General features: G+C 45.1%; 1 long non-coding RNA gene across 4 annotated transcripts; it reads right to left on the bottom strand.

Annotated features, from left to right (window-relative positions):
* Window positions 1-5,386: 5,386 nt before the first annotated feature.
* On the bottom strand, window positions 5,387-17,867 carry LOC310769183. 4 transcript variants are annotated; one of them, XR_014551495.1, is made up of 6 exons: window positions 17,380-17,867; window positions 14,925-15,023; window positions 12,178-12,270; window positions 8,280-8,672; window positions 7,472-7,719; window positions 5,387-5,723 (listed from the first exon to the last, which is right to left on the bottom strand). It is a non-coding gene; the product is annotated as an uncharacterized lncRNA (long non-coding RNA). The 4 variants fall into 4 exon arrangements; XR_014551496.1 differs by having other exon boundaries at window positions 14,965-15,023; XR_014551497.1 differs by having other exon boundaries at window positions 5,387-5,664; window positions 14,965-15,023.
* Between the last annotated feature and the right edge of the window lie 4,549 nt (window positions 17,868-22,416).

Genomic DNA, 22,416 nt, shown 5'->3' with positions numbered 1-22,416 from the left:
TTCTCTTCTCATGAGGTGGCCAAAGTATTGGAGCCTCAGCTTCAGGATCTGTCCTTCCAGTGAGCACTCAGGGCTGATTTCCTTCAGAATGGATCGGTTTGATCTTCTTGCAGTCCATGGGACTCTCAAGAGTCTCCTCCAGCACCAGAATTAGAGCCCAATATTTTGAGGAAGTGGGTTTATTGCACTCGAGTAGCAAAGCAACTATAACCGTGTAGCCTCAATTTGCTGGTATGTGATTGAATCCCACCTGAAAAGAGTGTCGTTCTGGAAGTGCTTTTGGCCTTTTGCAAGTCATTTCTTAGAAGGTGGGACTTTGATCTTGAGCCTTACCCTTAAGCAACAACAGATCGCTCAGAATCATTTAACGGGTGAGTTGTTACGCTTTCACTGTTAAGCGCTCCTGAGTTATGCACTCTTGGTTTGCGAATGTAAAGCATGTTGGTGGAGTAAGGAGATTGCATTAAAGAACCAAAGTTATGTTACACAACTCTACAGCCAGGCCTCTCCAACACTCATTTTCCAGCAGCAACACTTGAGGGCTGAGGTGCCTCTGCTAACTGCCCTGTCTTGCTGACTTACAGGATTGGCAAAAGAAGGGGGAAGTTGCAGATTTGACTCATGGAATCACCTGGAATGTGCCCATATGTAGGAGGCGGATGTGGTAAAAGCACATGGACTTGTGTGGGAATAACAATTAGCTTTCTGTTGTGTCTAACTGGTGCGTATTATTATTACTGACGGGACTCAAGATTGCATACAGATAAAAACAAGAATCTCTAAAAGCATCGAAAAGGAAATCAAGGAGGAGTGCAGGGTTCTGTTCCCCCCTTTTTGATTATGTTCTCACAACAGCCCTGTGAGGTAGGTTAGGCTGAGAGGCAGCAACTGGCTACCCAGTGAGCTTCATGGCTGAGTGGGGATTTTAGCCTTAGTCTCCCAGGTCCTAGTCCAGCACTCTAACTGCTAGACCACACTGACTAGCAGGCTAAGGATGCATTTCTCAACCCACTAGGAGAAAGCCACATTAGGACTGAGTAGACACGGTTAAGACTTCACTGTCAATGTGTTGACCGAGATGTAAATCCTCTTGGTTTCAGTGGTAGTTGATTCAAAGTAAATATGTTTGGGTTGACAACCATGGGGTATTTTTAACCACTAGGCTTCTATATATTCTTGAAAGGTATTTCATGTGATCGGTTAATACAGAAATAATGTGAATGTCTTGAATCTAGGGTAGCAAGTAGCTACTCACCTATTCACCTGTAACCATGAAGGATCTTCTCCAGATGACTAAACTTGGAGTGTTTTGCAAAAGTCTTCTTTCACAAAAGAAAACACGCTTTCTCCATCTTCCGAGTGGCATTAGCTACCCCTCCCCGTTTGGTGTCATCTGCAAATCTGATGAGCATCCCCTCAATTCCTTCATCCAAGTCATTTATAAAAATGTTGAACAACGGGCCTAGGACAGAACGCTGCGGCACACCACTTGTTACTTTTTTTCTAGGATGACGAAGAACTATAGTGAGCACTCTTTGGAGAGCCAGTGTGGTGTAGTAGTTAAGAGTGGTAGTCTCTTAATCTGGGGAACCGGGTTCATGTCTCTGCTCCTCCACATGCAGCTGCTGGGTGACCTTGGGCTAGTCACACTTCTCTGAAGTCTCTCAGCCTCACTCACCTCACAGAGTGTTTGTTGTGGGGGAGGAAGGGAAAGGAGAATGTTAGCTGCTTTGAGACTCCTTCGGGTAGTGATAAAGCAGGATATCAAATTCAAACTCCTTTTCTTCTCTTCTTCTTTGGGTTCGGTCAGTCAACCAGCTGCAAATCCACCTAACGGTTGCCCCGTCCAGCTTTATCAGTTTCTCCACAAGAATATCATGGGGGACTTTGTCAAAAGCCTTGCTGAAATCAAGAGACCACAGCTGTCAAGAGTGCTCCCCAGCCAACGGAATGCACACAGCAGATAGTTAGCTCTTTATTGTCAAAGATAAAACAGTCATTTCTACATCTCCAGATACCTATCCACGCTAGTCAAGCCTCTTAGCAGCTATTCCCCGGTCCACACTCTATGGAGCAGTTGCAGAAACAGGGGACCACTCCGTCTCAACCAGTTTATGTACATTCCCCTGATGAACTGCATGCACACAGCCAGAGACTACACCTGCGAGGCAACGTCCTCTGCTCGTCGCTTTTCAAACCCCTCCTGGTTCTGGGAGACGATGGTGCAGGAGAAAGTGGGGACGCACCTGGCCCATCACTTGTCTGATCCTAAGCTGCCCCTGCTCCTGACCTTTGCCTCCTGGTCAGTACAGTTCCTCACAAATCACGTATCCCCTCTCCCAAGTCAGATTCCAACCTCGCTTCCCCCATTGCGCACACACCAGCACCCTGCCAGTCCCTGTCACCAGCACTCCCCTGATCCACCAAACTTGTAAAAAAGAGAGAGAGATTCGTCCAGCATGACTTGTTTTTGAGAAACCCAAGCTGGGCCCTAGTAATCACAGCATCTTTTCCTAAGTGCTCACACACCGACCTTTTAATTATCTGTTCCAGGACCTTTCCTGGTATCAACATCAAGCTGACCGGTCGCTAGTCACCTGGTATGAAGCATAGCTTGTTTGTTTGTTTCTTTGCTTGCTTTATTTGAAGTATCCCTAATCCACCCTTCACCCAAAGGTTCCAGGGTGGAGACATACACAATATAACCAACATTAATCAATAACATTAAAACAACATAAAAATGGAGAGTTCAATTCGCAAATAAAACCAGGAGTTGCGATATAAATTCAAACCTTCACCCCTCTTCAAAAGCCTGCTTAGAGAGGTGCTTTGATGCCAAACCACACATTACCCAGATTTCTGTGTAATTTTTCCTTTGATTTTTTTTAAAAATGAAAGCAGCTCTTGGAGGCTACAATCAGGAGTGGAGGAAAGGTGAGTAGGGAAGAGGCTGTAAAAATATTTTTTCACCCAAAACATGACCCGTCCAGCTGCTTTTTCCTCCCATACACACACAAAAAAAAATCTGGGCAAAAGTAGCTCAGTTGTGTTTATAAATCTTCCAGTTAACCATTTCTTCATCCCATCACACGTGTTGAAGTAAGATTCAGGTGCGAGTCCAGTCAGCATCTGTACGTGAAATGAGTTGAGTTTGTGCACCATCTTGCCCTTTGCCTCAGGTGGCAAAATGTCTGGAGCCAGCCCTGCGTCCTAGCGGTGAGCTACAGCCCCTTCCCCGAGTTGCCATTTCCTGACTGCAAAGGTGATATCACCAAATCTCGACCACGAAACCTTCAAGGATCACTTTCACACTGAGACCTGAAAACATCCTGAAATGGTGCTGAGCAATGAGGATTGATTTGGGAGGTACATGTGGGAAGTGAAGGAAAGGGTTTTTTTTGGGGGGGGGGGGTAACACACTGGGCTTGCATCCCTGCCCCCCCATAACAAATTGTTTCCAACGAGGTCTTTAGTAAAGGTAAAGGTACCCCTGACCGTTAGGTCCAGTTGCGGATGACTCTGGGGTTGCAGCGCTCATCTTGCTCTATAGGCCGAGGGAGCCGGCGTTTGTCCACAGACAACTTCTGGATCATGTGGCCAGCATGACTAAGCCGCTTCTGCATGGAAACGCCGTTTACCTTCCCGCCAGAGCGGTACCTATTTATCTACTTGCACTTTGACACGCTTTCGAATTGCTAGGTTGGCAGGAGCAGACAGGTGCTCACCCTGTTGCGGGGATTCGAACCACTGACCTTCTGATCGGCAAGTCCTAGGCTCTGTGCTTTAACCCACAGTGCCACCCGCGTCCACAGCACCACCCACGTCCCAAAGGTAATGAGGCTCAAAGGTGACCATAGTACCTGAGAGACACTCATGGAATGGACAGCTGAGAGAAAATCATAGAACTGCAGAGTTGGAAGGGACCCCAAGGGTCACGCAGTCCAGTGCTTTTAATTTTTTTGCATTAAAAACAACAAAGGGTGCTTCCAGGCCATTTCCACCCCCCTGGGTAGGATTCATTCACACACTGGAAAATTCAGGCTGAACAACTGAAGTCGATTTGGAACTCTTGTGCAACAGACCTCCTTCCTCAAAAGATCAGACTTTTTGCAACAGAGAAAGTGATGGGGAAATGCACTGGGACTTGTGGGATAACCTGTTTTGACGTCACCTAACCTCACCACAAACAAATGAGGATGAATGCTCATTAAACAGCCAATGTCATCTAACCTCTCCCAAACGTGCAAACAAATCCAGACTAATTCTCGATAAACTAGTTGTCCTCTGAAAAAGACCAGAGTCCTGTGGAAGCTTAAAGGCCAACAGTTTTTGTGTGTGGCAAAAGTTCTCATGGATTACAGATTACTTCGCATGAAATATCGTCCTGAATTACAGGTGTGTATATGTATCCCTGTAACTCCGGGTGACATTTTATGATTGTTGCTGCTTTTATTCTGTGATGTGTGGTGTGTGTGTAATGATTTTATATTCTGCTCATGTTAGTCACCCTGGGAACTTTGTTGAAAGACTACCTAGAAATGCTTCAGGCAAGCAAGCAAGCAAGCAAGCAAGCAAACAAACAAAAACAAACAAACAAACAAACAGATAAATACTTTTTAGTTATGGCACAAGAAATCTCCGGAACAATCTTTTCAAACAGAAACTAGAATCAGAGTGAAATGTCACGAACAGGTTCTGAATGTGAAAAATGTCAATTGGGGTCAGGTAATCCATTATTTGGGATGCAGGTGGCGCTGTGGGTTAAACCACAGAGCCTAGGACTTGCCAATCAGAAGGTCAGCGGTTCGAATCCCTGCGACGGGGTGCGCTCCTGTTGCTCGGTCCCTGCTCCTGCCAACCTAGCAGTTCGAAAGCACGTCAAAGTGCAAGTAGATAAATAGGTACTGCTCTGGTGGGAAGGTAAACGGTGTTTCCGTGCGCTGCTCTGGTTCGCCAGAAGCGGCTTAGTCATGCTGGCCACATCACCCGGAAGCTGTACGCCGGCTCCCTCGGCCAATAAAGCGAGATGAGCGCCGCAACCCCAGAGTCAGTCACGACTGGACCTAATGGTCAGGGGTCCCTTTACCTTTAATCCATTATTTAACTGATTTTTAGTACAGTGGTACCGTGGTTTACGAACTTAATCCGTTCCGGAAGTCCATTCTTAAACTGAAACTGTTCTTAAGTTAGAGGTGCGCTTTCTCTAACGAGGCATCTCACCGCCGGTGCCCTGCCACCGTTCAGATTCCATTCTTAGACCGAGGTAAAGTTCTCAAACTGGCACACTATTTTCGGTTTTGCGGAGTTTGTAAACTGAATCGTTCTTAAACAGGACTGTTCTTAAACCGTTTGGCATCCATTCCTTGCACTGCCGCTTTAACACCTCTTCATGTAACAAATAAGTTTTCTTAATGTGTCTTAACGATTAAGCCGTAGAGGTAAGTGGGTACACAAACTTATTGCCTTGGGTGGAGATACACAACAGTCAAAGTGGGTGGAAGAGTTCAGCCAGAACTTGCAGGGTTGCTGCTTTGTCCCATTCAGAGATTGCAAAACCCACTTACAGTTTGTCTAGTCATGGATGGGGAACTTGTCACTTCCCTGCTCCTGTCAGCCCCAGCCAGCAGTGCCAGTAGTCAGGGATGAGTTCTAGTCCAACAGCATCTGGAAAAACGACAGGTTCCTCACTCCTCAAGGTGTTATCATTTGGAAAATTCCAAAATCTGCTTTAGGGGGGAACTTTTATTAGCCGAAACAAAACGTTATGAAATAGTGTGCAGAACTCTCATAGACACAACTGGAAATCTGCAAAGCACTGAACGGAGACTGTGACAAAATGCTGGTTCTGTGTCTCTTGGAGACAAATGGTGGGATATAAATAAGCATATAAATAAAATGGCTCCAACAATAATCAACATTTTTTCTTACTCCTTCCTGCCCCCATTTTGCTTACCATGTGGCCTGGTTAAGAGTTCTGGATAATTTTGACACTTAACACTTACTATGAATTTAAACACCTGTTAAGATATCATAACTAAATTTTGCACTCGACTAAGGAGCTAGTTTTCACCTGTGTTTGGACACAATTTATCAACATAGCAGACTGAATCTCTCAAAACTGCATTGATCTTAATCAAATATTGCATGATGGTTCCTGAGATCAAGGAGCAGGTTTCCTCCATATGTTTGCAAACAACTGGACAGCATTTCAAACCTCTGACTGGTTCCCTGTAACTTCACTTCTCGCAATGAGGGAACCGCCAGAAGGCCCTCGGTGCTGGACCTCAGTGTCTGGGCTGAACGATGGGGGTGGAGACGCTCCTTCAGATATACAGGACCAAGGCCGTTTAGGGCTTTAAAGGTCAGCACCAACACTTTGAATTGTGCACAGAAACATACTGGGAGCCGATGCAGATCTCTCAGAACCGCTGTTATGTGGTCCTGGCGGCCACTCCCAGTCACCAGTCTAGCTGCCGCATTCTGGATTAATTGCAGTTTCCGGGTCAGCTTCAAAGGTAGCCCCACGTAGAGCGCATTGCAGTAGTCCAAGCGGGAGATAACTAGAGCATGCACCACTCTGGCGAGACAGTCCGTGGGCAGGTAGGATCACAGCCTACATACCAGATGGAGCTGGTAGACAGCCGCCCTGGACACAGAATTAACCTGCGCCTCCATGGACAGCTGTTAGTCCAAAATGACTCCTAGGCTGTGCACCTGGTCCTTCAGGGGCACAGTTGCCCCATTCAGGACCAGGGAGTCCCCCACACCCACTCGCCCCCTGTCCCCCCCCAAACAGTACTTCTGTCTTGTCAGGATTCAACCTCAATCTGTTAGCCACCAGGCACTCACACAGGACATTCACCGCCCTCACTGGTTCTGCTGTGTGTGTAGAGCAAGCCTGATCCCCCCATTTTATACAGGGAACTATTACAGAATGTCTTGACCAAGGCCACATAGATTTTGAGCCAGTGGCAGTGCTGAGACAGAAACTGAATTCAAATACATCTTTCTGTTTGCTGGACTACTCTAGATGAAATGCCTAGATTTTAAAATGTTGTACACCGCCCTGGGATTGTTGGATAAAGGGCGGTATATAAATAGAAGAAGAAGAAAGGAGAAGAAGAAGGAGAAGAAGAAGAAGAAGATATGTTGCATACAGCCACATTACAAGTGAGCATTTGGCATGTACTAAATAAGCATGGAGCCACTTTGTCTTTTTAGACCTTGCATCTGACTAGCTTAATTTTCTTTAAAATTAAAATGTGCCAGTCCTCTGGGCAATGAAGCAGTTAACACTGCAGCGAGGATGATAGGATGCTCATAAAAGGATGCTCAGGCATCATTCAGGAATTAATCTCTTAAAATTACTTTATTTTCCTGATGCTAATGTGTGGAATGCTATTATGTGTAATTACTGTGCCCATAATCTCTCTTTGTCACCTTCTCCCTTCCTCTTGCATACTCTTCCTACCTGCCCATTTCTTAGACACCAGGATAACGTTGGCTTGGGGAGTCACTGGGTGGTTGAGAAAGAGCCTTGGGTTCCTGCACGGGAATGGGTGTGCTTTCAGGCTGAAGAACACCAGCGGCTAGCTTGGAGGGACTTGTGTGGTGTGTGACTTAAGGTTCCCAGAAAAATGATTTCCTTGCTGGGTTAGTTGGGGAATAACCTGTGCCGAGCCACACAACATCCTGCCTCTGTTTGCTGCAGTCTGTGGGCTCAAGAGACAATTAGCGGGGAGTGAGACACAAGAGCAAGAGCACTCCCCTATTTGTGAGCTTCAGCTACCAGTATTCAGACTCACACTGCCTCTGATTCTGGATGTAGTATTACAGAGCTTCCAGGCCTTTGTACTCTTGAGATTTGGCTGTCTCTTAACTCAGGGATGGGGAAACCTGTGGCCTTCCAGATATTGTGGGACAACCACTCCCACCTTCCCTGGCTGTTGGCCATGCTGTCTGGGATTGATGGGAGTTGGGTCCAAAAGTATCTGATGTTCACAGGCATACCCTCCAACACTTAGAAGCCAAAATCCAGGACGCCAGATTCAACTTTTTTATCGCAAGAGTTTGGGGTGCTGTGATCTCATGCTCATTTCCCTTTTTTTTTCGAGTGGAAATTGAGCGAGGTCACAGCAAGCAAAACGGCCACCATTCTCCCATGATTAAAAAAAAAATATAGGATGTCTCTTTCTTCCGGGACACTTGTGGGGTATACACAGGTCCCTCATCACTGCCTCAGTTAATATGAATTAGGGTGTAATCCTAACGATATATACCTGGATATAAGCTCCATTGAACTCGATGGTGCTTGCTTCTGAGTACACACATGGAAGACTGTACTGTAAATCCAATTAAGTAAAACACAGCTCATTAGATTGTTTCCTTTAGGGCAAGTCTGCAATTCATCTTTTAAAATTGACTTAGGAGTTCAAACATCAGACACACCCACTTGATGCATCCTTCAATGGAAACATAAATCATGCTAATAAAATTCCAAACAGTTCTTATAATCTTAGAATCACCCATTGTCTTTAAGCAAATTACCTTTCCTGAGGTGCATCGCAATTGCTTGCAGATTTGGCCCAGTCGGATTTGAATACTGTTATGTGCTCTCCCCACTTTCCTGAGATGTGATATGTTCTGAGAAAACACTACTTGGGTTTGGCTTCCTATGGAGGAGAGACAAGTGGAGATGGATGCTGTTTTTGTAATATTTGATTCATTTAGAAATCTACAGTAGCGACTACTACAATGAATGAGAGAGCCTCGTCTGGCTGGAGAAGTAGGGGAGAGCTTAAGGAGGTTTTGAATAGGGTGGCCAGGTGACAAAGAAAAGAGGACATGTTCACTAGTCATGTAGAAGAGAGAATTCCAGCTGGTATATAGTGCATGACGAGCTGCACTGGATGAAATTATCTCTTCTATGCAACAATTAAAGGTGCAGGAGCCCCATCCATATCACTATTAAAGGTGCAGGAGCCCTGTTCATTTTTTGGCATCTGTCCACTCTAGCTTTGACTGTTTGGCCAGCAAAGGAGAATGCTTTACAAGTGACTGGGAGAACTGATCCTGATGGATACTAGCATGGCTTGCTTATTTGCAAATTAACAATCCAGTACAGTAGTACCTCGAGTTAAGTACTTAATTCGTTCTAGAGGTCCGTTCTTAACCTGAAACTGTTCTTAACCTGAAGCACCACTTTAGCTAATGGGGCCTCCTGCTGCTGCCATGCTGCCAGAGCATAATTTCTGTTCTCATCCTGAAGCAAAGTTCTTAACCCGAGGTACTATTTATGGGTTAGCGGAGTCTGTAACCTGAAGCGTATGTAACCCTAGGTACCACTGTACAACCGCATTTAACTTGTGCATTTTCAAATTACCTGGTTGGAGGCTGGTGGGTTGAAAGCAAACAATTTAAATGCTAGAAGGTGGAGATCTTAAAAGCTCTTTTGGCACTGGGTTTTCCCAGTGTGGAAGGAGCTTTTAAGCTGTCTGCCTTGCTTGCCAGACTCTGGGATGCTCTTGCAGGAACTTGCATGACTCTGCAAGTTCTCATGGGAGCATCCCAGAACCTGAAAAGCAAAGCAGAAACCTTAAAAAACTCTTTTCCTTGTTTGCGGGGTGGGGGTGGGGTTGCAAGGCCCTCTTAGCACACAAACTCTGGGAAAATAAGGCTGCTTGCTTGGGAGAGGGGCTGTCATTGCACCAATCAGGCCATTGTTCTGTCTAGCATAGTATTGTGTGCTCTGATTGGCATGACTGTCCCAGGTAGACTTTCCAACCCTCGTTACAGAGATCTATCAGGTGGAGTTGTCAGGAATTAAAACTTCCGAGTACGAAACATAGGTTTTACGACAGTGGTGGGGAACATCCAGCCCCCGCCCCGCAAGGCAAATTAAGTCCGGCAGGTATCCTAATTAGGCTCACAAGGCAGTTCCCCCCAAACCGTGTCAGCCTGCTCCCATACCTGCCATTACCAGGTATGTGTGACACCAGGTGTGGGGCAGGTGAAGACACAACTGCAAAGGAGCTAGCTCTGCTGGAATCATCTGGTTCTGAAGCATGGGCAAGAGAAATGTGAAGGGAAACACTTCCTTTGCTCTTGAAGTTTGAAAACAGACCATGAGGTCTGCAGCATCTGCCGCCTATCAGCTGCACTTGTTGATTTCAAACATCAAGGGCAAAGGAAGGGTTTTTCAAGCTGGTCTGCAAAGGAAAACACTTCACCTGACACCAGGGCAACAGCCAGTGACTGACAGGTAGGGAGTCCCACCTCCTGCCAAATTGACCCACAGCTGTTGGGCGATATGTCGCTGGACCCAGTTCCTTATCTCTGCTTTACAAATAAGCTGTGTGCTCTACTCAGGAGATTAGAGTGTGTTGCAAGTGCAGTGACTGAGGTGTGCCCAGTCAGAGATGAGGATGTGTGTGGAGTGTATTATATGCAGGTGATTCAGTCTGTAACACCTGCATATATTATATAATCAGGGCCACCTGCGGTTCATAGGACTTCACAATAAGGAAGTGCATACCCTCAAGGATTTTTCCGATGAAAATAGGAATGTCCTAAGGAAAAGCTGTGGGTTAAATCACAGAGCCTAGGACTTGCTGATCAGAAGGTCAGCGGTTCGAATCCCCGCAACAGGGTGAGCTCCTGTCTGCTCCTGCCAACCTAGCAGTTCGAAAGCACGTCAAAGTGCAAGTAGATAAATAGGTACTGCTATGGCGGGAAGGTAAATGGGGTTTCTGTGCGCTGCTCTGGTTTGCCAGAAGCGGCTTAGTCATGCTGGCTGCATGACCCGGAAGCTGTACGCCGGCTCCCTCGGCCAATAAAGCGAGATGAGCGCCGCAACCCCAGAGTGGGCCATGACTGGACCTAATGGTCAGGGGTTCCTTTACCTTTACCTTTAAGGAAAAGCAGGACATTCTGGCATCAAACCAGAAACCAGGACAAGCTTCTCTAAATCAGGGAAATCCCTGGAAAATAGGGACACTTGAGAGGGTCAGGAAGTGCTGATGTTCACTTTGTGTTTGCTTGATGTAATTTATAGGAAAGCTTCCCTGACCAAAGGAATTCAAGCACCCAGAAATATTTCCCCCTACTAGACATTACATAGGAGATGTATTTATCAAACTCCAGTCTTGTTTGCTTTTTTAAATTTTTTTAATGAATAACAACCTTCATGTTTGCAGAATAGGTTGGAGGGACTGCTTAGCAATTTTCCTTTCTGGCATTTTTTCACTCAGAACCTGCTGCCTCACATTTTAAAGACTCAGAATCACCTTATCTCATCATCACCACCACCACTCCCCAGCTGCTGAGAGAAAAGTAGTGTAGGAAAGAATAATTGTCCATGAACAAATGGTGGAAATGATAAGCAGCCCCTCACCTTTCATTTTCACTGCTCCTGAATGCAGCCTCCGAGGTTCCTATTCATAAAATGAATTTTCAGAACAGATTCATGGGTCTCCAAGTGTAATGGCTAGTTGATTCATTCAAGGAGCTTCCAGAGTATCACTATTTTTTGGTGGTATTCAATCACATCCTGGTGAACTCAGGCTACACAATTAAAGCTGATAATTGGGGCTGTTCCAAAAGATTGGACTTTTTCTACTAAGAAAAGTGATTGGAAAATGGCACTGGAAAGTGTGAGACAATGCTTGGTGCAACATCGTCTAACCTCCCCGCAAACAAGTCAGCATAAATGCCTCTGAAATAGCTGGCGTCATCTAATCTCTCCACAAAGAGTAAACAGGAGTGTGTACACAGGACACCAGAGAGGACTGGACACCGTAGCGTGCCCTTGAGTGGCACAATCTCATGCTTTGTGCTTGACTTGTTGTGGCACACTTGCCACAGAGTTTGGCCACCACCGAGCATAGGGCTTGTTCAACAGCAGGTTTCCTGATGGATTCTCATGTGACCTGCTCTGGCCTGTGAAATTAAAAATGGTTTTTTGTTGTGTGTTTAATTGTCTTGTAGTACATCCCTGACTTGGCTGGTGCTCAATAGTGGCGCTAGTGCACAGGCTAAATCACTGCTTGACCTTCTCATGACCCTGTCAGTTCAAATCCTGCTTTGAGCTCCAGTCCTGATAATTGACGAAAACGGCAGATGAGGTACTAGTGTAGCCGACGATTCATGAATGGAACAAAATACTTAAATAAAACTCACTTAATTAGAAATATTTGTCGACTTCTTAATCGCAAAGCTCTCTGAGCAGCGTATATGATGGAATTGTTCACAGAACACGGCTAAAATCCATGGCTGTTAAAAGAAACAAACCCAAATAAACATAAACTATTAATAAAACGCAGATAAAATGAGTAGAACTTCTAATAAAACAAAACAAATATAGTTACCGTAACTGAATTTTATGTGTGGGCAGGCTTGCTGAAAAAAAACAAAACGGTCTTCTGCAGTCGTCTAAAGTTATAGAGTAAAGGCACCTGCCTAAGGCAAGGAGTTCGAAGAAGGCTAACAGATGCAACAAACTCTGATACAGAATGATGAAATGCATACCTTGACTAAACTAATGAAAACACGTGGCAAAGGGAAAGGGGAAGTGTTCCAGGGAGAAAAGGCATTGCAAGGATTGCAGACAATGCTAGTCATGGAAATGTTTTGTCAGTTCTCGGCTCCGAGTAGGAGTGTGACAAATATCTTATTAATGCTAATCATGCATAGTCCTGACAGTGCTTTGTTCATTTAACAAAAATGATATCCTGCCTTTCAGAGAGAGAGAAATCATCTTAAGACAACAAACAAATATATATATATATAAACTAAGGATGCCTCCAGATTATCACTATTTTGCAGGAGGGAATCAAGCACATATTGGAAATTTAGGTTTGCAAAATTAAAAAGGATTGAAGTGCTCTGTCAATCTAGTGCAATGGAAGAACTTTATGCTATTATTTATTAAATTTGTGTACAGTGGTACCTTGGTTTATGAACTTAATCCATTCCGGAAGTCCGTTCTTAAACAAAGCATTTTTAAACCAAGGCGTGGTTTCCCATAGCAGTGGGGGACTCAATTTACAAATGGAACACACTCAACAGGAAGCGAAACATGTTCTTATTCCAAGGCAAAGTTCCCAAACCAAAACACCTACTTCCGGGTTTGCAGCGTTCTTAATCCAAGTTGTTCATTAACTAAGCTGTTCTTAAACCAAGGTACCACTGTACTGCCCTTCACCTGAAGATCACAGGGCAGTTCACAATGCAAATGCCTGGTTGAACAGAAACGTTTTTGCCGGCGCCTAAAGATGTATAATGAAGGTGCCAGGCACACATCTCTTGGTAAAGCATTCCACAATTGAGGAGCCACCACAGAAAAGGCCCATTCTTGTGCTGCCACCCTCTGCACCTCTCTGAACGGGGCACACCAAGAAGGGGCTCAGATGATGATCTCATGGTCCAGGTTGGATCATATGGAGAGAGGTGGTCCTTAAGGAATTGCAGTCCTGAGCCGTTTAAGGCTTTATAGGTCAAAACAAGCACTTTGAATTGTGCCCGGAAACTAATTGGCAGCCAGTGCTGTCAGACCAGGATCGGTGTCATATGTCCAAACTATCTTGTCCTGGTAAACCACCTGGCCAACTCCTTCAGAGGGAGTGTAACCCCCTCAAGAGCTTGCAACCTCTCATCCATCCGGTCTAGGGAACCACCCACTAAGAGTGCCTCAGTTTTATCTGGATTGAGCTTCAGTTTGCTGGCTCTCATCCAGTCCATTACTGAGGCAAGACATCAATCCAGTACTGCCCCACCTGTGGATTTAAAGGAGAAGTAGAGCTGTGTGTCATCACCGTATTGCTGACAACATACTCTGGATAACCCCACTCAGCAATTTCATATAGATGTTGAACAGTATAGGGGATAAAATTGAATGCTGAGGAACCCCACACTGAAGGATCCACAGGGCCGAAGAGCACTTCTGAAGCATCGTCCTCTTGGAATGGCCATCCAAGGAGGACCAGAACCACCACAAAGCTCACCAATTCAGATAGCTGTTCCAGAGGGTACCATGGTTGATGGGATCAAAAGCTGCTGAGAGGTTGAAGAAATGGAATGGAAGAAATGGAAGAAATGGTGAAATGCTCTATCCAATGAGACCAGAGCCCTGCAGGATTTAACTTCTTTCTGCAGCGCTTGTAAGACAGAGCTATTCACCTGGCTTTCAATTTGAACTTAGCCTGATCTTTTATTCCCCTTCCTTCCCTCCCCCTCCCCTTTTTATGAAGATTACCCGCTCTAGGATCCCACAGCTAATTCTCCCCTGGTCTCCTCGCTGGCCCAAATAGGACTAATTTAGCCAGCTAGCCCTGGTGATCATCTAATGTTTATTGGATGGATTTTCCCCCAAAATTGATTTTTGAATTCTGAATTTATTGTTATTCACGTTTTATACTGTATTTTATGCTTTTTTTTGTTGTTGCATCAATTAAGTGTTTTAAATTTGTTGTTAGCTGCCCTGAGCCCGGTTTTCTGAACCGGGAAGGGGGGGGGTATAAATAAAATAAAAAATAAAAAAATTAACAGCGGCACATTTCCCCTGTCTCTCTCCCAAAAGAGCTCATCATACAGGCTGACCAAAACAGTTTCTGTGCCGAAACCCCAATTGAAATGGATCTAGAAAATCTGTTTCCTCCAAGAGTCCCTAGACTTGGTCCAGGACTACCTGCTCAAGAACCTTGCCGAGGAAGGGGAGATTGGCTGCTTGAGGAGTGGTTTTGCCACAGGCTCCTTCAAGCGGGCAGGGACCCCCCCCCTCTTGCAAGGCAATATTGAACACCTCCCTGGTTCAGCCAGCTGTCCCCTCTCTGCTAATTTGTATCAGCCAAGAGGGGCAAGGGTCCAGAATACAAGTAGTTGCCCTGACAGCTTGTCCACATTCTTGAGCTTTACTAGCTAAAACTCGCCCAACACAACAGGAATGGACACCCCTTGAGATTCATCTACCATTAATAGCAGAGTCAAGATCCCGGTCACAAGCTTCATTCAGCTGGTCCACAGCGTACCTGTAAAAAAAATGCAATTAATAATCATGCACCATGTAGTACAGCAGTTGCTACAGCAGGCCGAGAAGTCATTTAGTGATCTGCTAAGATGCTTAGCAACTTTCAAGTGGTTTATGAGGGGGGAAAGTTTGTGTTTAAAAAAGATAAAGGAATCACCACATCAGAGCAAAATAGATAGACAGCAACAGTTTTATATTTTCTTAAAAAGTCACAGCACTATTGTGCATGCTTCTTTCATGTGGCGAAGGCTTATTAACTGGTTGCCTACCTCACTAGACTGGAATATGTACATTGTTAATTAATATGGGTGGTATGAGTTGAAAACACAAATTTAAGCCGCTCCAGCCTACCACAATTGCTTTGTATTTCTTCCCAAGAGATGTTGGCCCAGGAAAAGTGATTGCTTTAACCCACATGGTGACACTCTGCATATCATTGTGATGATGCTTTCACAGGCCCGTCAGTTCAGAATAAAAACAAACCTATCTGCTTGGAATTCAAAGGAAGTCAAAGCACCAGTGGAATCCTTAAGGGGGTGGAGAACTGGAGAGGAACTGCATCCCTAAGATGTAAACAACAAACAGCCCCCAGGTGTTGCAAAGACTAACCTGGATGGATTCTGGCATAGTAAGGAGATCCTCTCACCATTTCATCCTACTCATGCTATAAGATGTGGAGAGAAAGCTCTCCTTTGCATTCCACTGTGTGTGGGGTAGTCTCATTATGTGATGAAGCAAGAAAGAGCCCTCTCTGTAGTGGTGCTTTGCTGACACTTTCCATCATTTTGGTGCCAAGTTTTATTTATTCATTTATTTATTGCATGTACAGTGGTACCTCGGGTTACATACGCTTCAGGTTACATACGCTTCAGGTTACAGACTCCGCTAACCCAGAAATAGTACCTCGGGTTAAGAACTTTGCTTCAGGATGAGAACAGAAATTGTGCTCTGGCGGCACGGCAGCAGCAGGAGGCCCCGTTAGCTAAAGTGGTGCTTCAGGTTAAGAACAGTTTCAGGTTAAGAACAGACTTCAAGAATGAATTAAGTACTTAACCTGAGGTACCACTGTGTATCCCACCTTTTTTCTCTAAGGAACTCAAGGTGGCGAACACTGGTCCTCCCCCTCCTTGTTTAATCCCCAGAACAACCCTGTGAGGTAGGTTAGGCTGAGAGGCAGTGACTGGCCCAAAGGTCATCCAGTGACCTTCATGACCAAGGCGGGGGGGTATTCAAACCCTGGTCTCCAACCACTACTCCACACTGGCTCTTATAAGTAAGAGATTTACTTATTTGCAAAGGCATTTTCATTGTCTGTGAAATGTTGTCTGTGTGTTCTTATTGTTTAAACTGGTTTTCAGTGGTTTGTATTTTTGTTTTATGTTACTGCGTTCTGTATTTTGCACCCCATCCTGGCATCTGCTAAAGAACGGGCTATAAATATTCCTCATAAGTAAATAATTCATTGAATAAAACTGTTAGTAACTGAGGTGCCACAAGGATCCTTGACGAATGCAGAACTGGACAAACTAACAGGGAAGATTCGGTATCAACGAGACCAAAAGTTCATCGAGGACTGGGGAAGATTTACAGGTTATCTGAAAGGCATATGTGATGAACAGATAACGTTTGTTGGTTTTCAAGAGACTCTGTGAAAAACAGAGGAATATTGTTAAAAAGAAAATAAGAGGAGGGAAGGAGATATCTAAAGGCAATACTAAGTTAAGAAATGCGTTAATAATATTGATGTAAACGAAAGATTGGCAGAGGAGCTGAGGGAAGTCAAAAAAAGAGATGAATGTGTGATAAAATGTGAATTGATTGTACAAAAAATTGTTGTTTTTTTCTTTTGTGGAAAATGAATAAACATTTTTTTTTTTAAAAAAAGGATCCTTGACGAATGGAGTTGCCTCTCTGGAATTCATCCCCAAAGTGGTTTGTGACAGAGATTTAGTTGCTCCTCTATGAACCTAAGCCACTTACACTTCTAGCAGTCAGCCCAAGTCATCGTGAGCACTTCTAATGCTGCAACCAGTACTTTTTCCTAGGCAACCAGAATATGATAAATATTTATGACAAACTCTTGTTTTAGTGCCATGACTGTTAAAGTGGTACTGTATTAGTGTTTTACATTTATAGTGTGGATGTGATCAAAGCCAGCTTCTGGATACAGGCAGCAGATGGTTTGGATGAGGAAAGATCTTGGACTGCCCAGATAACCAGCAGAAAATGATGAGCCTGGTCCCTAATGAGTATTTCCTGTGCACAGAGTAAGATCTGCTCAGTCACCCACTGCCAAATGATTATTGCCAGGTAGGCTGTCATTAACTATAGCATAGTCAGGCTGCGGACACACTAACCTGTTTGGAGCACAAAAATATAGTTCATCTCAATCCGGAACTGTTCATGCTCATCTTCAACATGCTGCTTTCAATCAAAATTGATTCTAGATCCTGCCGTGCACAAGGGTGGGGTATGATTAGTTGAAACACATTATAAACCCCTCCCCTTGTGATAGGATTAACCTCTTCCTCCCTGCACATGGCCCAGGTGAATGATGGAGGAAGTGGTGACTGCAGTCTTGGTTATTAGTCCACCCACAACGGGATTAGGCAGGTGTGGTTACACCCCCCTCCTCAGTTGCTGGAACCATCTACAAACGGACACAATTTCCTACTTTACAATTGTATGATTATATGGCACTGCAGGGTAATGCAGAACCAACCTGCTTTATTCTCGGATTGAAACCAGTTTCTCAATAAGTGGTTTTCAGCGGGGCAAGGAAAAATGCAACGCACCTAGATTGTGTGTGGACTATGTAGAAAAAGCAACTAATTACAGCAGAACAGAATGTTTGCAAAACTAACTTATTTGTCATGCTACTAATAAAGTAGACATTTGGCCGCCATAGTGAAGCCCATCGCCCTATTGGACGTCAGCAAAAAAAAGCTCTATGGCACAGGCTTCCATCTTGCAAAGTCAAAAACTATGGCATTTCAAAACATTCCCATCTTGGTCAGCAAACAGTTGTTGCAGTTTGGATTGGGGGATGAAGTGGACTGGACCAAGAGAAAAAAAGATTTAGAGGATCCCCAGTGTGCCAGTGAGAAAGCAAATTGGATTGTGGAGTTTTGTCTTGAAGCAGCTGCAGAGACCGATCCACAACTGGGGTGGCTCCAAAATGATTAAACCTGTGATTTTTCTTTTTCCTGAAGTAGCTGCTTAATCTGCAGGAACGGAGAACTCTGTGAAAACCCCAAGATGAAAACAACATACAGTAGGCCGCTGCCTAATGTGTGTGTGTGTGTGTTTGTAGTTTATTTTTTTTGGTGGGGGAGGCTGTTTACTTTTGCTACAGGGATTTTTCCTGCAAGTTTTAGCAGTGGTTCAAAAATGCTGTTGATCTGTGCTTTTTGCAGGTTGTTAAGTGGTGAGAAAGGGATGTGGGTGGCGCTGTGGGTTAAACTACAGAGCCTAGGACTTGCCGATCGGAAGGTCGGTGGTTCGAATCCCCGTGACGGGGTGAGCTCCTGTTGCTCGGTCTCTGCTCCTGCCAACCTAGCAATTCGAAAGCATGTCAAAGTGCAAGTAGATAAATAGGTACCGCTCCGGCGGGAAGGTAAACAGCATTTCCGTGCCAGAAGTGGCTTAGTCATGCTGGCCACATGACCCGGAAGCTGTACACCGGCTCCCTCAGCCAATAAAGCGAGATGAGTGCCACAACCCCAGATTCGGCCACGACGACCTAATTGTCAGGGGTCCCTTTACCTTTAAGTGGTGAGAACTGTTTAATGGTTTCAAGAACGTGTGTGTGTCTCTGTGTGTGTTTAAAAGCCACCTTGTGCTGCAGTCGCCCAAGGGGAAAAGAAATGATTGTGATGATTGTTTGGGTAACTGTGTGTGTGCTACAAGAATGAACAAAGGCCTTTGGGCGATACAGCTCTGCCACTGAGGTTTACATCCCGACTTAAACATGTCGGAAACCCATTATCTTGTGCATGCCAAGGTGGGGTAACTGGGTAAGCTGGACTGGGACGTAGAAGTGACTGGGAGTGTGCACCATGGGGAACAAGGTGCCTTGAAGAGTTCACAAGGGACGGGAATAAGCTGTTGCTGTGTTAGGTTGGGATAAAAGTGATGTTGTGTTACAATATGTTTTTGATGATGTGTGTTCTAAATGCCTGTTGTAACTCTTCTGTTACTTTTCCATAGGGGAGCTGTGTGTGGTGCATCTCGGACAGATGTTTGGTTCCTGGGTGGGTGATGTTATGAGTTTGTGGGTAACAGGCACCCATAATTTCTGGGTTCGGTAGATGTTATAATTTAATCAATGCTTGGAGTATTGAAATAGGTTGCCAGGCGCTGGATTTAGCAAAGTGCTAAAATACAGGCCAAACCAGTTTTTCTGTGTGTGCAGGAAATCGCCTGGTGAAGGAACCATCAAGGAGAACAAAGGAAGGGAATAGGCAGAGCCATTAAGTCAACAAAGACAGGAAGGGAAGGTACCAGCAAAGCTAAAACTGTGTGCCAGCCAGCAGATGGGTTGAGTCTTGCACTGTGCTCTGGGTAGTTAGCAAAAGACTTAGGACAGATTTTTTTTGGGGGGGGGGCAGTTTCAGGATTGGAGTTGGCCTGCTGTAAGTGGGAGGAAAAATAGTTGCATTTTGTAAATGTTTTGCGAGCTGGAGAAAGCGGGGTCAGAGCACAATGCAGGCTAGCAGTTTGAATCCAACTTTGCACCCACGGGAGAAACAGGACCTGCTTGGGGTGTCAAGCTCTGAATTCCTCCACCGTAGGCTCAGGTTGTATATATGTGTAAATAAACCATATGTCATAAAGACACCACAACAGTTGACTCTGTGCCTCATTTCCGAAGGAAACACAGACCTCGGATAAGCGCCTGGACCCCTGGAATCCCACTCTGCTTGGAGGCTGGGGTGGCGTGTAACAGTATGTCTTAACATTTTGATTCTTATTATTGCAAAGCGCTTCATCTGCCCCAGCTGCAACAAAACATGACTCTCCTGCATGCCAGAGCAGGCACTGTAACCTTCCAACACTTTGACTTCACCCCCAAAGGCACTCCTCCATGGTCTCCCAAAAAGACGGATGCCAGTCAACGTGCTTTGAGGTGCTTTATAGTAAGCATTCTAGAAACTGATGAATATATAGTGCAAAATAAAATATACAGCTGTTGTTATTCCTCTCCCCCACCCAGCTGCATTGGCTGCTTATCTGCTTCCAAGTACAGGTCAGTGAACCTGCCTTGACCCATAAAGCCTGAAATTGGTTGGGGGGCCAGGTAACCTGGAGGACTCTGGTGGAATCTAAGGTAAAGGTAAAGGGACCCCTGACCATTAGGTCCAGTTGTGACTGACTCTGGGGTTGCGGTGCTCTTCTCACTTTATTGGCCGAGGGAGCCGGCATACAGCTTCTGGGTCAAGTGGCCAGCATGACTAAGCCGCTTCTGGCGAACCAGAGCAGCACACGGAAACGCTGTTTACCTTCCCGCCGGAGCGGTACCTATTTATCTACTTGCACTTTTGACATGCTTTCGAATTGCTAGGTTGGCAGGAGCAGGGACCGAGCAACGGGAGCTCACCCCGTCGCAGGGATTCGAACCACCGACCTTCTGATTGGCAAGTCCTAGGCTCTGTGGTTTAACCCACAGCGCCACCTGCGTCCCTCTGGTGGAATCTACACACACATATAAAAAAGGCTGTGAAAATGCTTTTTTTAAAAAATCTTCTGAAAAATACATTGAATTTGCCATAGCTCAATGTCGCCATCTGGTTTCACATCTGTATATTGCACTTTACAACACACTTTAAAACAGGCATCCCCAAACTCGGCCCTCCAGCTTTTTGGGGACTACAACTCCCATCATCCCTAGCTAACAGGACCAGTGGTCAGGGATGATGGGAATTGTAGTCCCAAAAAAACATAGGAGGGCTGAGTTTGAGGATGCCTGCTTTAAAAGTTTTATTTGCAGCTGTATAACTAAGTCCTCTGTCCCTCCATATAATCCTATGCCCCCTATGCCCCCCCTCAGTCCTTTGATGGCCACCAACTTGAATGACTTTAAAAGAGAATTAGGCAAATTCATTGAGATAACGCTGTCAGCGGCCACCAACTCTGATGGTTATGTTCTACCCGTAAGGTGATCATTCACTGTTTGCCCTTAGGAGGTTGGCTTAATTTTTTTCTTTTTAATCAGGTCTTTTGGCCCTCAAACTTATTTGGGCTGCTGTGAGTTCTGTTGTTTTCTATCACTTGCTTACATTGTTATACTGGATTGAGTGTATACCACTCTGATCTCCTTAGGGAGGCAGAACAAGATAAGGATTATTTTATATAAATAAAGATCTAGGGATTTGTAGGCTGAAGAACTGGACTTTACAGATTCTTAATGTTTGCCTGACAAATTGCTGTCCGCACACCTTGAGCTGAAAACAGTCATCCGTTAGAAGAGGCAGATTTTACCTTGCTGTTATAATCAGCTGTGAGCATGTGGTAACTTTTGCGTGTTCAGACCCAGAAACCTCCCCCCTAAATAAATTCACACTTGACTCAAAATTTTGATTTGGTTTTTGGCAGAATTTAGGACACAACTTTATTGATTACAGAAAGTAACTGTTACAGATAGGTAGCCGTGTTGGTCTGCCATAGTCAAAACAAAAAAATTTTTTTCCTTCCAGTAGCACCTTAAAGACCAACTAAGTTAGTTCTTGGTATGAGCTTTCGTGTGCATGCACACTTCTTCAGATACACTGAAACAGAAGTTGCCAGATCCTTCTATATAGTGAGAAGGTGGGGAGGGGTATTACTCAGAAGGGTGGTGGGAATGGGTGATTGGCAGATAGCTGTGATGAGCCTGTTGATGACTCTTAACGACTGCAATAGGTAACTGGTTGCATAGGCTCTGGTTCGACTAGCTCCTTGCCATGCAGGTAGCACTGACCCAGGGTACCAGCATTGGTCAGCCAAGGATGAACACCTGGATAAGCAGAAAGCTGGGCACAGGCTAACTCCGCCCCCCAAATGTCCCCCTGGACTCAGGCACGGGCACAACCCCCTCACAGGGGTTGACCAAACCATCGAGTCCCTGGATTCCTTTAACGGAATACCTTTCACATTCACGTTCTCCCATCCCTATCACCTGAACCAGAGCCTATCCGCAACCTAACAAGTTGTGACGATTTGCTATGCGGCAGGCGAAACCTAAATGGCAACAGTCAATCAGCCAGGTGGGGAAAATTCCTGCTTGTCCCCCTGTCCCAACGACAGATGACACACGACGGCACAGCAAGGTCAAGCACAACAAGCCCCAAAAGTAGAGGAGAGGTGGGTGGGTGTTCCGAATACACGCGCCGAAAGAGGAAGCTCTGGGTCACGTG

The sequence above is a fragment of the Podarcis filfolensis genome, assembly GCF_964270895.1.
Source record: "Podarcis filfolensis genome assembly, chromosome: 8".
NCBI classification, from domain to species: domain Eukaryota; kingdom Metazoa; phylum Chordata; class Lepidosauria; order Squamata; family Lacertidae; genus Podarcis; species Podarcis filfolensis.
This window is presented reverse-complemented; position numbering and strand designations above follow the sequence as displayed.